The following is a 15,677-nucleotide window of genomic DNA, read 5'->3' as shown; positions in this document are numbered from 1 at the left end:
CAAACTGGGGGACCTGGGTGGCTCAGTCAGTTGAGTGTCTGACTTCAGCTCAAAGTTGTGATTCAGAGTCCTGGGATCAAACCCCGCATCAGGCCCTGAACTCTGTGTGGAGTCTGCTTCTCCCTCTCCCTCTTCCCTCTACTCCTATTCTCTCTCTCTCATATAAATAAATAAAACTTTTTTTAATGGAATATTAAACTTTAATGTAATCTCTAAGACAACCAGGAAAGTCCTTCACATCTATTCCTTTTCCCCTAACATCCAGTTATGCCAGTTATGCCAAAAATATCTCTGTAAAAGCAATTTGGTGTCCCACTCACTTCTGCCAGCAATCTTGGTATTATCTCCTAACTGGCTCTAAGTATCAACAGGTACTTCAAGAAGCCAAAGAGGCCAGATCCAAGGCTATCAGTTTTTTAAAACTCCAAATGCCAATATTAAAAATATATGGGGATACCTGGGTGGCTCAATCAGTTAAGCATCCAACTCGATTTCGGCTCAGATCATCATCTCAGAGTTGTGAGCCTCCATAAGATTCTCTCTCCTTGGGATACCTGAGTGGGTTCAGTGGTTGAGCATCTGCCTTTGGCTCGGGATGTGATCCCAGGGTCCCAGGATCGAGTCCCACATCAGGTTCCTCGCAGGAAGCCTGCTTCTCTCTCTGCCTGTGTTTCTGCTTCTCCCTGTGTCTCTCTCATGAATAAATAAATAAATCTTTAAAAAAAAATAATTAAAAGATTCTCCCTCTCCCTCTGTCCCCACCCCCACTTACACATGCTCTCTCTCTAAACATACATATATATGTATATATGTATATGTACATGTATATGTATATGGAGGGGCGCCTGGCTGGCTCAGTTGGTGGAACGTCCAACTCTTGATTTTGGAGTTTTAAGTTCAAGCCCCCTGGTGTGTGTAGAGATTATATAAAAATTATCAAAAAAAAAAAAAAAAAGCCAGAATACTTAAGTCTACCAACACTACAGACTGACCTTGAAAATTCTTACCAACTCTTATAAGTAGCATTCCAATTTATAAGTCATCAAGCTGAGCGATCTCTTTTCTCCAACTATGGCAATGCTCTACATCGGTACTGTCCAATGTGGCAGGTACTAACCACATGTGGCTCCTTAAAGTGTGTCTAGAGTGACTAAGGAACTCAGCTTTCTTAAAAATTTTATGTAATTTTAACTAATCTTAGTATAAACTAAACAGCCAACATGTGGGTAGTGGCTACCATATTGTACAAAGTTGTAAATTTCTAATGATCCATATAAATCAAGAAAGGTAGCTTATTTTAGCATCCAAAAACAACCAATACGAATTTTCCTAGATGCCTCACTTTTCCCCTTGGTTTCCTTAAAAGAAAGAGCTCACTATTTCCTATGGGACTTTATAACCAATAACTAAATACCAACTCAAAACAAAATACTCATCCTGGTATTTAAAATTCCTTCAAGGGATCCCTGGGTGGCGCAGAGGTTTGGCGCCTGCCTTTGGCCCAGGGCGCGATCCTGGAGACCCGGGATCGAATCCCACATCGGGCTCCCGGTGCATGGAGCCTGCTTCTCCATCTGCCTGTGTCTCTGCCTCTCTCTCTCTCTCTCTGTGACAATCATAAATAAATAAAAATTAAAAAAAAAAAAATTCCTTCAAGAGGCAGGGATTCTAGATTTACAGTACATAGTTCTGAACCCAAAATGTTGGTTCACTTATTAAAGTCTTAATTATAATTACTGTGTACAAAATAGAGCAACTTATCGAAGTATAATCACAACAAATACACAGAATTGTTCTAATCATTTTTCATATATTAACTTAAACCTGTTAAACTCTTTGTGAGAAAGGTATTATATCATGTTTATAGATGAAGAGGACTGCCTGGCACCCTCAGTTGGTAGAGCATGTATGTGACTCTTGCTCTCTGGGTTTGGAGTTCAAGCCCCACTTCAGTCCTAGAGCTTACTTTAAAAAAGAAAAACATACATACATAACATATGTATGTATGTAAAGAATAGTTTGACTTGCCATTACTAATAAAATTTTAAAGACAAATTTTTTTCTTGGGGGGGGGGTGGCGGGGCACAGAGGGCAAGAGATAATCTTAAGCAGCCTCTACGTCCAGTGCAGCATCCAATGCCAACTCAATGCAGAGATTCATTTTTTTTTAAGATTTGATTTATTTATTCATAGACACACACAGAGGGAGAGAGAGAGAGAGAGAGACAGAGACAGAGACAGAGACACAGGCAGAGGGAGAAGCAGGCTCCATGCAGGGAGCCTGACGTGGGACTCGATCCCTGGTCTCCAGGATCACACCCCAGGCTGAAGGCGGCGCTAAACCGCTGAGCCACGGGGGCTGCCCTCAATGCAGAGATTCAATCTCACAACCCTTGAGATCATGATCTGAGCCAAAATCAAGAGTGGGGTTGAGCCAACCAACTAAGCCACAGATACCCCTAAAGACAGTATTTAATAGAACTTTAAAGAACTGGACAGTAGAGGTAAGATGATTCAAAAAACAACATAAGCCCTTGTATTGTACCTTCAAAATCATTGTCTAAATCACTGTTTCATTTATTTAAAGATTTTATTAATTTATTTGAGAGAGAGAACATACAAGCATGGGGAACAGTAGGCAGAGGGAGAAGCAGGCTCTCTGCTGAGCAGGCAGCCCAACGCAGGGCTGGATCCCAAGACCCTGGGATCATGAACCAAGCCGACAGCAGATGCTCAATCAAATGAACCACCCAGGCAACCCTAAATAATTGTTTTAATACCAACTCCTAAAACAAGCCAACCCTGATCTAAGTAACTCCAACCTTACATAAAGTATAAAGAGTAAGAGTTTTAGAATTCTAAAGCCCCAATTCTGCAATGAATACTCAAGAGTCATCTTTAATTCATTTCCTTTTCATCCAGGAAATGAACTCTTTAAAAACATATCATGTGAAAATGGCCTACATATCCATCAAAAGGGCACTGGTTAAGTAAACCATAAAAAGGAATATTATGTAATAACAAAAAAAAAAAGTTATAAAGATTGGAAATTATCTATTGGAAGGAAAACAAGTTACAGAATATATATATATATATATATATATATATCCTTATATGCAGATATCTAGAATGATACAAAAATAACTATCTAAAAAGATAGGTGAAAGGAGCTAAGGGGAGGCACCTTGGTGGCTGAGTTAGTTGAGTCTGCCTTCAGCTCAGGTCATGATCCCAGGGTCCTGGGACAGAGCCTATCACACTACAGGAGCAGGCTCCCTGCTCAGCGAGGACTCTGCTTCTGTTTCCCTCTGTTCTTCCACCCACTTGTGTATGGGGGCATGTTTGCTCTCTCTCTCTCTCAAATAAAAGAAAAAAGAAAAGAAACTAGGAACTTTCTTTCCTACTGAAACAGAAAAAAAATTTTTTTTTTCAAATTTTTATTTATTTATGATAGTCACACAGAGAGAGAGAGGCAGAGACACAGGCAGAGGGAGAAGCAGGCTCCATGCACCGGAAGCCCGACGTGGGATTCGATCCCAGGTCTCCAGGATCACGCCCTGGGCCAAAGGCAGGCGCCAAACCGCTGCGCCACCCAGGGATCCCTGAAACAGAAAATTTTTAAGACAAAATACCAAGTCAACTAAGTTTTGCATATTCCTAGATTCTCTCTACAACATCCTTTTCAATGAAGATCATTCACCTTACTCACTGAGCAGCAAAGAGTTTAACACAGAAGGTCTGAGATTGCTATCCTTAGAAAGACATGCCAGGTTGGCCTTTGGCTGTTAGAACTTCTTTTGTGGAAAACTAATACACACTCCCAGAACCAAGTGAGAGTGGTTCCCTGTGCCTAAGCTGCACACACACACACACAAAATATATGGTTTATGTTGAACACCTGCCTTCCCTCCAGGAATCTGGAATTTTAGTGTGTAGTAGGTAGATGATGCCCACATGACAAGTTCCCAGGAACAATCCTAGGCACTGAGTCTCTAACGAGCTTCCCTGTTAACATTTCACACACGTGTTGTCACAATTCCTTGCCGAAGGAATTAACTATGTCCAGTATGACTCCACTGGGAAAGGCACTAGGAGAGGTTCAGCTTGAGAGCATGAGTGCAGTTTCCTTAGACTTCCCCTTGGTTTCCTCAAAAGAAAGAGCTCACTATTTCCAAGGGGGCTTTATAGCCAATAACTAAATACCAACTCAAAACAAACAAATAAAAAAATAATATAAATGTCTACTCTGTTAAGCCACTGGTATCTTGGGGTTGTTTGTTACAACACTAACCTCATATGCCTTTTCCCTTTGCTGATTCTGCTCTGTATTCTTTTGCTGTAATAAATCACAGCCCTAAGTACAACCCACAAACTAACCTTGCCAAGGGCCAAAAATGAAATGTCTGCTGGAGGTAATTGAGACCCAATTTGTGCCTTTTTTCTCTCATGTAGATAATCCATTTCAGACTTCTGGATTTTATCATAAAGACGATCCTGGAAGCTATGTGGATTGGTCTGAGTATATTTTAGGGAATAAGTGAGTAAGAGAGACATGATCACCAAATCTGTTCCCTCTTCTTGGCGAAACAGCTAAACTACATTTCTCAGCCTCTTTTGCATAGGTGTGGCCAAGAAACTAAGTTCTAGCCAATGAAATGTAGACCATAAGTGATGCCAGCCACTTCCAGACCCGGTCCAGAAAACCTCTTACTCATGACCCTTTGGTTTTTTTCACAATCTGCCAGCTAAATGAAGAGGACTCCCTCTAGAGAAAACCAGAGCTATAAGCTGCAAAGACTCTGGTTTCCTGAATTACCCCACAGAAGGCAACCTAATGAACACCCAACGAAAGTTATCTGAGGAAAGTTATCTGAATATAAATGTCTAGGGACACCCAGGTAGCTCAGCGGTTAAGCATCTGCCTTCAGCTCAGGGCATGATCCCAGAGTCCCGGGGTCTGGTCCCACATTGAGCTCCTTGCAGGCAGCCTGCTTCTCCCTCTGCCTGTGTCTCTGCCTCTCATGAAAAAATAAATAATTAAAAAAAAAAAAAAAAAAAAAAAGCACTGGGTGTTATACTATATGTTGGCAAATCAAACGCCAATAAAAAAATATACAAAAAAATAAAAAATAAAAACCTTGCTGTTCTGAGCAGGTGAAGAAAAAAAATTAAAAGAAAAAGAAAGCTAAACTAACATAAAACTATTTTTTAGAACAGAGCTGAAGCTGACAAGGGTTATGGAAATATTCAAAAGCATAGTGGTCACCAAGTAGTAAATAGATTTGAAATAACAAAAAGAAAAAGAAAAAGAAAAAGAAAAAGAAAAAGAAAAAGAAATGAGATAACAAATGGAGAAAGAGCTGCAACTGCTTCCTAACCATGACACTTTTTTTTTTTAAGATCTCATTTTCTTATTCATGAGAAACGGAGAAAGAGGCAGAGACACAGAGGGAGAAGCAGGTTCCTCGAAGGAGGCCAGATGCAGGAATCGATTCCCAGACCCCAGAATCAAGACCTGAGCCAAAGGCAGATGCTCAACTGCTGACCCACCCACGCATCCTCTAACCATGCCACTTTAAATAAGCTATTTTACTGGAATCAATAGAATCTTAATACTGTTAAAAAGAACCTTTCATAGCCTTTTGTAGATACTTTCAGAATTTTACAAGACTTAATCGAATCCATACATTAGCACAGCATGACATATTGTTAGTGTTAGCAAATAAACCATTTTACTTCTATATTTATTTATTCAGGTAAGCTCTACACCCAACGTGGGGCTTGAATTCATGACCAAGACCAAGAGACCCATGCTCTATGGACTGAGCCAACCAAGAACCCCAATAAATCCCTATTTCTTAAAAACAGAAAGTGAGGGATCCCTGGGTGGCGCAGCGGTTTGGCGCCTGCCTTTGGCCCAGGGCGCGATCCTGGAGACCCGGGATCGAATCCCACATCGGGCTCCCTGCATGGAGCCTGCTTCTCCCTCTGCCTGTGTCTCTGCCTCTCTCTCTCTCTCTGTGTGACTATCATAAATAAATAAAATCTTTTAAAAAAAAAAAAAAAAAAAAAAAAAAAAAAAAAAAAAAAAAAAAAAAAAAAAAAAAAAAACAGAAAGTGAACCAGGAAAAGTACTCCAAAACCAAAAAAGAATCAAGTTCTTTTTTTAATATTTTTTTTTAATTTTTTATTTATTTATGATAGCCACAGAGAGAGAGAGAGGCGCAGAGACACAGGCAGAGGGAGAAGCAGGCTCCATGCACCGGGAGCCCGACGTGGGATTCGATCCCGGGTCTCCAGGATCGCGCCCTGGGCCAAAGGCAGGCGCCAAACCGCTGCGCCACCCAGGGATCCCAAGAATCAAGTTCTTGATCCGAAATCAACCGAATATTAAGAAGCACCAACCCAGTAGTAATTACAAAATTATAAAGCTACATAGTATATAATATACTTGACTACTAAAAGATAACGGAGTATCCTTCTTGGAGCTACTTAAAACTACACCAGGGATTCCTGGGGGGCTAAATCAGTTGGGCATCTGACTCTTGGTTTTGGTCCAGGTCCTGGTCTCATTGGAGGTAGGACTGGACTAGAGCCTGGCTTCCTGCTCAGCGGGGAGTCTGCTTGGGACTCTCTCTCTCCCTCTGTTCCCCCTACACACTTTCTCTAATAAATAAGTCATACACACACACACACACATATATAACTACACCAAGAGAAAACTTACTTGTATCTGTCAGAATTCAATTTATAGTGCTCAAGAACATTTTAAAACCTAAGTCCTTTCCTATCCTTTGGTGGTCTTAACAGAAGTGCGAGTTAATTTACACTAAGGTTAACTAATGACCACTCACAATAACTGTAACTGAAAAGGTCGACTTTTTGTCAGTTTAGAGTTTTATATTTTCACAGTGAAGAGAAGAAACACTCAAATCTCATGTCTTATCCTACAAAAAATTTCCGGGGGGGGTGGGGGGGTGGATTTTGTTTCCTTTAGTCACAACTAAGAAAATCTTCTCCAAATGAACATTGGAGGTATCTCACAATAAAGGTAGGTCAAGTCATTACTCTATACATATGAAACATATACAGTCCTGCGTGTCAATTATGTCAATAAAACAGGAAGAAACACTCATTAAAAGTAAAGAAAAGGGATCCCTGGGTGGCACAGCGGTTTGCGCCTGCCTTTGGCCCAGGGCGCGATCCTGGAGACCCAGGATCGAATCCCACATCAGGCTCCCGGTGCATGGAGCCTGCTTCTCCCTCTGCCTATGTCTTTGCCTCTCTCTCTCTCTGTGACTATCATAAATAAATAAATAAAAAATAAAATAAAATAAAATAAAAATAAAATAAAATAAAATAAAATAAAAGTAAAGTAAAGAAAAAAATCTCCCTAGGTAATTAATTACCCAAGAAACAATTTAATTCTGTAGAAAACTATTTTTAATAGATATTCATGATGTGCTAAAATCCAATCCACTAAATGAAAGTGAAATCCTGAACTACCAAACCAACCTCCAGAGATTTTAATTATACAATGACAAACTCCTTCAAAAAAACAAATGGTTGGGGAATCCCTGGGTGGCTCAGTGGTTTAGCACCTGCCTTCAGACCAGAGCGTGATTCTGGAGTCCCGGGATTGAGTCCCATGTCGGGCTCCCTGTGTGGAGCCTGCTTCTCCCTCTGCCTGTGTCTCTGCCTCTCTCTCTCTCTCTCTGTGTCTCTCATGAATAAATAAATAAAAATCTTTAAAAAAAAAAAAACAAAAAACAAATGGTTAACCACAAAGATTATGGGTTTTTTGTTTTTTAAGTAGGCTCCACACCCAGCATGGAGCCCAACGGGGAGACTGAATTCACACCCCTGAGATCAAGACCTAAGCTGAGATCAAGAGCCAGATACTTGGGGCACTTGGGTGGCTCAATCAGTTGAACATACCCTTGATTTTGGCTCAAATCATGATCTCAGGATCATGAAATCAAGCCTCTCATCAAGCTCTGCACTCAAGCCAGGAGTCTGCTTCCCCTCCCCCGCTCATACATGCACACTCTCTCTCTAAAATCAATAAATCTTAAGGGGAAAAAAAAGTCTGAAACTTAACTGACTGAGCCACCCAGGTGCCCCTATGCTCTTCTTTGATTAGTAAATTCATACATCTTTCTTTTCCTTGTACTGAACTCAAGCAGAATATGGAAAGACAGAATGAACATCAGGATACAGTAGGAGGGACACCTGGGTGGCTCAGCTGTTGAGCATCTGCCTTTGGCCCAGGGCGTGATCCTGGAGTCCTGGGATTGAGTCCCACGTCTTCCTGCAGGGAGCCTGCTTCTCCCTCTGCCTTTGTCTCTCCCTCTCTCTCTGTGTCACTCATGAATAAATAAATAAAAACTTAAAAAAAAGAATACAGTGGAAAACCTGGTCTGTCTGACCTTAAACTAAGAAAGTCACCTTACTTTCCTCAGCTTCTATTTCCTAAAGAATGATACCATAATTCTGTATGACTAGCTCTCAAAGTGTAACCATCTAAAAGATGTCAACAGAATTATAAGTTTATAGTTCCAAGAAAAAGGCTCTATACATCTACCCTAGTGGAACAAATGAAGCATTATCCAATTACAATTCAGGGCAATGAGGCAGAAAAAATTTACAAGGCAAAACAGTATATGCTATATGTAACAAAACTGACCAAGAGGTATTTAAGAAACCAATCTTGTTAGGAATATCAGTGCAAAGACTTCTATAGACAGTATATTTGAGTTTGAATGATAGATGTTTTGGTAGACACAATGACTTTCCAGATAAAAGAGATAAAGGATAAAGATATATTTAGGAACCACTATGTAACAGTCTTTTGACTACTACAAGATAGTAATATGATGCCACAGGTAGGAAAAGGATCAACACACAGCTCCAGGCCAAGGGATTTGAAGGACTTTTGAGCAGAGAATGCCTATTTTTCAAACCAGTGACTTAGGAGGCAATCTGGCAGTAAAGAATTAATTATATTCCTGGAATTATTTACACTTGGAATGTATTTACATATTACTTATGTAATTAAAAAACACAATCAATAAATCATGGGGAAGATACGGGAGATTAGTTAGAAAGCTACTGCAAAGGGGTACCTGGGTTGCTCAGTCAGTTGAGTGCCAACTTTTTTTTTTTAAGATTTTTTTTTTTTTTTTTTATCCTTGAGACACAGAGAGAGAGAGAGAGACAGAGACACAGGCAGAGGAAGAAGCAGGCTCCTCACAGGGAACTCGATCCCAGGACCCTGGGATCACACCCTGAGCCAAAGGCAGACACTCAACCAGAGCCACCCAGGCAGCAACTTCTGATTTTAGTTCAGGTCATGACTTCTGGGTCTGGGGCCCGGGGTGGGCTCCATGCTCAGTAAGTCAACTTGAGGAAAAAAGAAAGCAAGCTACTGCAAAAAGGCAAGGGTGGGCTTCAGGGGGCGCCCGGCTGGCTCAGTAAGTAGAGCATGGGACTCCATCGTGGAGTCATGAGTTCAAGCCCCACACTGGGAGTAGAGAAGAGAAAAAGAAAGAAAAAGTCTGAAACAAAGGGTTAACTATTCTTAGGATTAATCTAATAAAAATTTAAAAGTAACACTGCATTTCAATTATCTGAAAGGGAAAATGCTGAGCTCTTAATGAGGATTAAGAACAGAAGATAAAAAAAAAAAAAAAAGAACAGAAGATGATGTCTTTTGAAATATGCTTTCATTCCCTTCTATATTTTACATAATTAGTACAACATACACACACACAAACACTTCTCCGGCAGACAATTTAACATCTCATTCAATTTTAGGAATTTCCTAACAACTGTTAACAAAATTAACCGAAACATTTTATCCTGGAGGTTTATGCTGAGCTTTCCAACATTAAAGACAGAAGTCCATTTCTTAAATCAACAGTCTACACTTCCAAAAGCTGTACTTTCTTCAAATCTCAACACAAGGTTTCAGATTAAGTCTACGCCTCTAATTACTGACTTCTTAAAGGTGCTTTTCAATTAATGTTTTATTTGCTTTGCTACAGTCTTACAAACATAAGAGTAAAAAGAACAACGCTAAACTATTGTGTATATATAGGGTGCTAAGGGTTTTGAGCCCCTTTTAGCTTTGAAACATGCTTCTTAAAAATTGTGAGCAAACAGAAAAGGAAATGTAGGACTTTGCTATATATAAGGTCTTAAAATAAGACTCGGTGGGATGCCAGTTTGAAATGTCCCAGCAGGAAGTTCAGTTTGGTCAGAGGGCCATTTAAAAATGCTTCAGCTAATATTTTTAAATGACCTGAAAGTTAGTTTTGTACTAATAAAGTATACCAAAGTTCATAAAATACAGCATTTCAAAATGGCAGGCTATTATTTTTGGTCATTCCAGAAGCATAAACATCTTAACAAAAATTAGTGCCTTAAAGAATGTGTGAGGGGATCCCTGGGTGGCTCAGCGGTTGGACTCCAGCCTTTGGCTCAGGGCGTGCGTGATCCTGGAATCCTGGGATGGAGTCCCACATCGGGCTCCCTGCATGAAGCCTGCTCTCCCTCTGCCTGTGTCTCTGCCTCTCTCTCTGTGTCTCTCGTGAATAAATAAATAAAATCTAAGAAGAAGAAAGAAGAAAAAAGAAGAATGTGTGAGCATTTAATTAGAATTATGGACAAATTCCCTTCCACGCACTGAATGCCCAAAATTTTGTTACCTCATGGAATGAAAAAAAAAATTCAAGTTCATCAACTCAGGCTGCTCAAAAAGTTTTTCATAACTACGTATCAGAATCTAACAAAAAACATGCTTAGAGAAAGCAACATGCAATGATGAGATCAGTCTTTAAGCAGGGTCTTGAACAGACAGCATTTCCTCTTGTGTTCATACAGTTATACAGTTTGTTTCTAAACGACATAACCCAAAGTTAAAACGTCACAGTACTTAGCCTGACAAGATTCCATTTTGAAGAGAGTGGGATTTAAACAAGCCTAGTAGAAATTTAGAGATTAGAGGAAAAAAACTAAGCCAGAAACTAATATATTTGACTTAGGAACCAAAAGCATTTCAGTCCCACCAAGATGCCACAAAACCCTGCTTTAAAACCTCTAAGGTTATATCTTAAGCAAGAAAGGGAAACGCTGTCAGTTATTAATGGTCCAGTCTTTGTTCCTTGATTCTAGAGTTAAGTTTCCAATAAAGGTCTTGGGACCAACACTTGTTGAAAAGGGACCAACCCTCTCAACAGGTTTTATCAACATACTACCATTTTAAAGTAAAACTGGATGCCTAAAACTTTATGTATCATCGGCTCATTTTCTGCTAAGACAAGGTAACAATTTGCAGTGTCCCAAAACAAGACTACTTAAACTGTTACCATATATATTAATAGCAAAAATACCACGCTGCCCAGCTTTAGAAGGATAAAGTCAACCTGAGCCACACATTACTAACATATTAAACCCAAATACCCCAACAAAAACAGGCTTGCTCTAAATGTTTGACCTTTCTAATTTTTTCCTTGTCCTCCCCTTTTTTCATATATGTATCCTTATTCCTATCAAACGGATTGTCACGAGGGCCATGATCAGAATTTTTTACCCCCCAAATACTCAATTATAGTTTATTCAAATTACTGGCTGTTAAATCTTCCAAGGCAACAGAATTACAGAGAAAAGGGGAAAGAAGCATCGTTACTCTGCTTACAGGAAGAAAACACTTTTTTTATTAGAGTCCTAAGCAATGGGACATTTGATTGGGTGGCTTCGGGGGGGGGGAAAGCCTACTTCTCAAAGTTTACTTTAAACACAGCATTTCCAAACCCACAGGTATCAGACATTTTCTTTCTTTTTTTTAAGCTACAAACCTCACTCCTAGCGGGGATAATGATCTGTGTGAGGCTAGCTGGGCAAGTTTTGCAGAGGAACTGGTACCGAATGAGTTATTTTGTGTTTGGCCTCAAGCAACCTCTCTGCTAGAGGTGCAGGAAGGAAGTCTCTCCCCAGCGCCCAGGCCTACAAGCGCTCCGCTCACTGGGGGGACACTTGGGGGGGGGGGGGGGGCGCCGAGCCGCCTCTACAGCTCAGACTCACCGGCCCGAGTGGGCGACGGCCGACTTCGGAGAGAAGTCGGAGCGCCCCGGCGCGCGACTGGAACAAAACCTGTGGCCAGAAGTAATGAGGAAGTGCTGGCTCCCGCCCGCCCCTCGCACCGGCGGGCACCGAAACACCCGGGGGGTGACAACGTGCTGGGGGCGCAGGGAGCGGGCGGCCGGCTCCGCATCCCCCAGAAAGACCCAGGCGCCTGCAGCCACTCCAGCCACGGACCCTCGCCTCGGGAACTAGGCCTCGGGGGCCGGAGCCCGCTGCACCCCTCCGGAAGCCCGCAGAGAAAGGGGCAGTTGAGGAGCTCGTGGGGTCCGACGAGGGTGCAGCGGGCGCCCAGCGCGGCCCAGCCGCCCCCCCGGCCGCCCCCGCGGCCCCCAGGCCCTGCCGCCTGCCGCCGACCGCCGCGGGGCTCACCCCGCGCTCTGCGCTCCGCTCGCTGAAGCCTCCGCCCCAGCCTCCTCTCTTCAGAGCCCGAAGGCTCCGCCAGCCGTGGAAAGAGCCCGCCGTCTCCCGCCTCCCCACTTCCCGGTCCCGACTGCCCCTCAGCCCGCGGAGCTCCGGGAAACGCTCCCAATGGCCCTGGACCGCCCCCGTCCCTTCGCCCAGGGGCGCTCGCGCCCCGACGCTGACACCGCCAGCCGGCTGCAGCCGCCGACCCCGGCCCGCCTCACCTCAGGCGGCTCCGGCAGCGCTGGACACAGGAAACTCCTGAGTCCCCGTCTCCGGCTCTCGTCGACCCCCTCTTCGGTTAACTCCGCTTGTTTCTCTACAAAATGGCGCCGGAGGTCGCGCGCTCACGTCGCGGCCTTTCCCCTCCCCGTTCCCATTTCATCATTCGCTGCCCGCCCGAGGAGGGACGGCCCCGGCACCAGCCAATGATGGGCCCCAGCCCGGGGCTCCCGCCCAATCACCGTCAGGTGCCCGCGGATTTAAACCAATCATACACTATCACTTGCAGAAGTCAAGGAAGAAACCAGGCTCCTGCTAGCAACTACCAATCCGGACTCCTACTTCGCGGGCTCGGGCCAATTGCCGCTTCCCCGTCCCTGGGGACGGGAGTCGGGGCCCTCGCGCCTGCGCTCGAGAGGAAGACCAATGGGGAGACGCAGACAACTTCGATTTGGGGCTTCACGGACTTCCCACCTGCCCTCGAGGTCTTCGACCAATCGGAGCCTGGCAGTGCCTCTGAGAAACAATAAATATGGGAGGGGCCCCATAAACCCTCGCCACCCCGCGCGGGAAGTACTTTGAATGAGCGTTAGACACTTTTCCCGACTCTCCTAACCCCTTTCGAAGTGCCGGGTCCGGTATACAGCGGGGCTGCACCCCCCTCCCCTGGCGTCCCTTTGGTAAGAACGCCAGTTGCCGGAAAACAAGCCAGGAGCCAGGCTATAACTACGGGCGGGGGGTGGGGCGGGGGGGGCTCTGCGTTCTGGGACGTGTAGTCGTCCCTCTGCCCCGCGCACCATCCTTGACGCTGAAGTATCGCGTCTTCTTCCGCCACGGACTGCGTCCTAAGGGTGCATTGCATGCTGGGGAATGTAGTCTCCTACCTGGTCCTAGTTTGCCACACGTTTATCAGAACTTTCTCCTTATCTAGTCCTGCCTATTGAAGAAGGGACCCCTTACAGAAAGATGGGAAGCTAAGATTCTCTTTTTGACTTAGCCCTATTAGCAGTATCAGGATACCTATCAGAGAGGTATCAGAAAGGCTCTCATTAGAAAAAGCATAGAAACATACCTTTGCTGCGATTTACCTATATCGGATTGTAAGATTTTATGGTCACCTGTTCCCACACAAAGGTGGGAGGACGGGGAAGGAAGTGATGACTGCTTGGTTTTTCTACCTTTTGGGGGGGAAAAAAAAAAAAAAGACCCTCCTCATCACTCCATCCTGCATCCTGGGCTAGACTCAGTGGCTTGTCTCCCAACCATCTGTCTCATGCTACCTTTTGTGTCTAAAAATACTTTATTTTAAGATATTTATTTATCTGAGAGAGAGCATCACAGTGAGCGACCACAGACGGGATGAGCAGCAGAGGGAGAAACAGAAGGAGAAGCTGATCCAGGACCCCGGGATCACGCCCTGAGCCAAAGGCGGATGCTCAAACACTGAGCCACCCAGGCGTCTCTTTTTAAATTTTTAAAAGAGACAAAGTGAGACCCATAAAGGTCAACTATCTGAAGTCAACTCTGAAATTCTACAACTAGTTCAGGCCTCAAACATAGATCTCCTAAAATAAGTTGAAATAAAACTGAGTTGCCTTTCCCCACTTCAGTCTGTCTTTGCCAGAAAATGGTTTGCTACTTTATATTGAGGCTGTTCCAGGACATTCTTAACCCACCGACAGTCCCTCCCCTAAAACGACATCAATGCCACTCCTAGAATTTGACTTGCCTTGGGGACTTAGCCAAGTAGCTGTAGGATTCACACAGTAGCCTGGAGATCAAAGTTCTTCAACTGTATGTTGTCAAGAATTCTGGGTGGCTTCTGTCCCTACTCGAAAGCAAAGAGACTTATAGAATGTTCACAAACTAAGAAGTAATGGAGATCATGTGATGTACCTTTTTCATTTTACTGAAAGACATAGTAGGAAATCATGCCCAAACTATTTTACTAGAGACCTTCACAAAGGATTCACTGAATCACCTTAAATAACTCAGCAATTATGTGTCCTGGGGTTCAAAGGTATTTGGAAACAGGATATTTCAGCCAGCTGTTAATTACTCACCTGGCCTCTCCTCAGCCTTCATCTTCCAGTCCTTCACCCTCCAGTTAATTGTGCATCCCAGGCTCTGGAAACACTGGACAAACTCTTGTTTCCCAAAACAGCATGGAGGAGAAAACCTACCAGTTAGGAAACAAAAACCTTATGGAAAACAAAAAAAAAAAAAAAACCTTATGGAATTGGGTTGCAGTCAGTGGATGCAAATTTACTCAGAAGAGGAAGGACTTTGAGACTTTAAGACCCGTGTGAACTGTATTACTTTTGAAATGCTTGAAAGAAGGGTAAGCAGAGTACAAACCTTATTATTTCATGCTCCTATTTTTCAGTCCCATTTATCAAGTGATTCAGTAAATTCAATTTATAGTAGTTTTGACTACTTTACAACTCTCTGTCCAAACAACTTCCTGACAGCCTAACCCTTCCAGCCCATCACTACTGCCTAGTAACAAAGTTCCTGACTCCCCAGGCACACATGCTTTGGTATTACTCTGGTGGCTCTACCCCAAAGGGAGGATGTCTGGGGAGGCATATTGCAAACTCACAGAAAAATATTCTGAAACCCAAGTCCCAAACCGGGCTGTACCCCCAACTTTCTGTGTAACCTTGGGAGGGTCATGTACCCTCCCTGGGCCTTTTTTCTCCCCTTCTTCTCTACTCTGAGGATATTGGACAAACATTACATGGCTCCCAAATTGTGGGCTGTTGATTCCCAGGAAGCCAAGGATTTGCTGTGGGGTGCTGGAATTCTTATGTATGCACAGGTTTCTTTAGTCAACCCATATATTCTAAAAGTACACTTTTACTTGCTTTATCTTATTCACATGTCAGGACCCTAAGAGGTAGAGTCTG

At 43.3% G+C, this 15,677-nt stretch overlaps 1 protein-coding gene across 7 annotated transcripts in view; it reads right to left on the bottom strand.

Annotated features, from left to right (window-relative positions):
* The window catches only part of CNOT1 (CCR4-NOT transcription complex subunit 1), a 99,463-nt gene extending 86,531 nt beyond the window's left edge, over positions 1–12,932 (bottom strand). For all 7 annotated transcript variants that reach the window (XM_072826867.1, XM_072826870.1, XM_072826869.1 and 4 more), the window contains exon 1: positions 12,771–12,932. The gene's annotated coding sequence lies outside the window, so the exon portion shown is untranslated. The remainder of the gene's footprint in view (positions 1–12,770) is intronic.
* Positions 12,933–15,677: the final 2,745 nt, after the last annotated feature.

Source organism: Canis lupus, chromosome 5 (genome assembly GCF_048164855.1).
Source record: "Canis lupus baileyi chromosome 5, mCanLup2.hap1, whole genome shotgun sequence".
Classification (NCBI taxonomy): domain Eukaryota; kingdom Metazoa; phylum Chordata; class Mammalia; order Carnivora; family Canidae; genus Canis; species Canis lupus.
The sequence above is the reverse complement of the archived record's forward strand: the minus strand, read 5'-3'. Positions and strand labels throughout refer to the sequence as shown.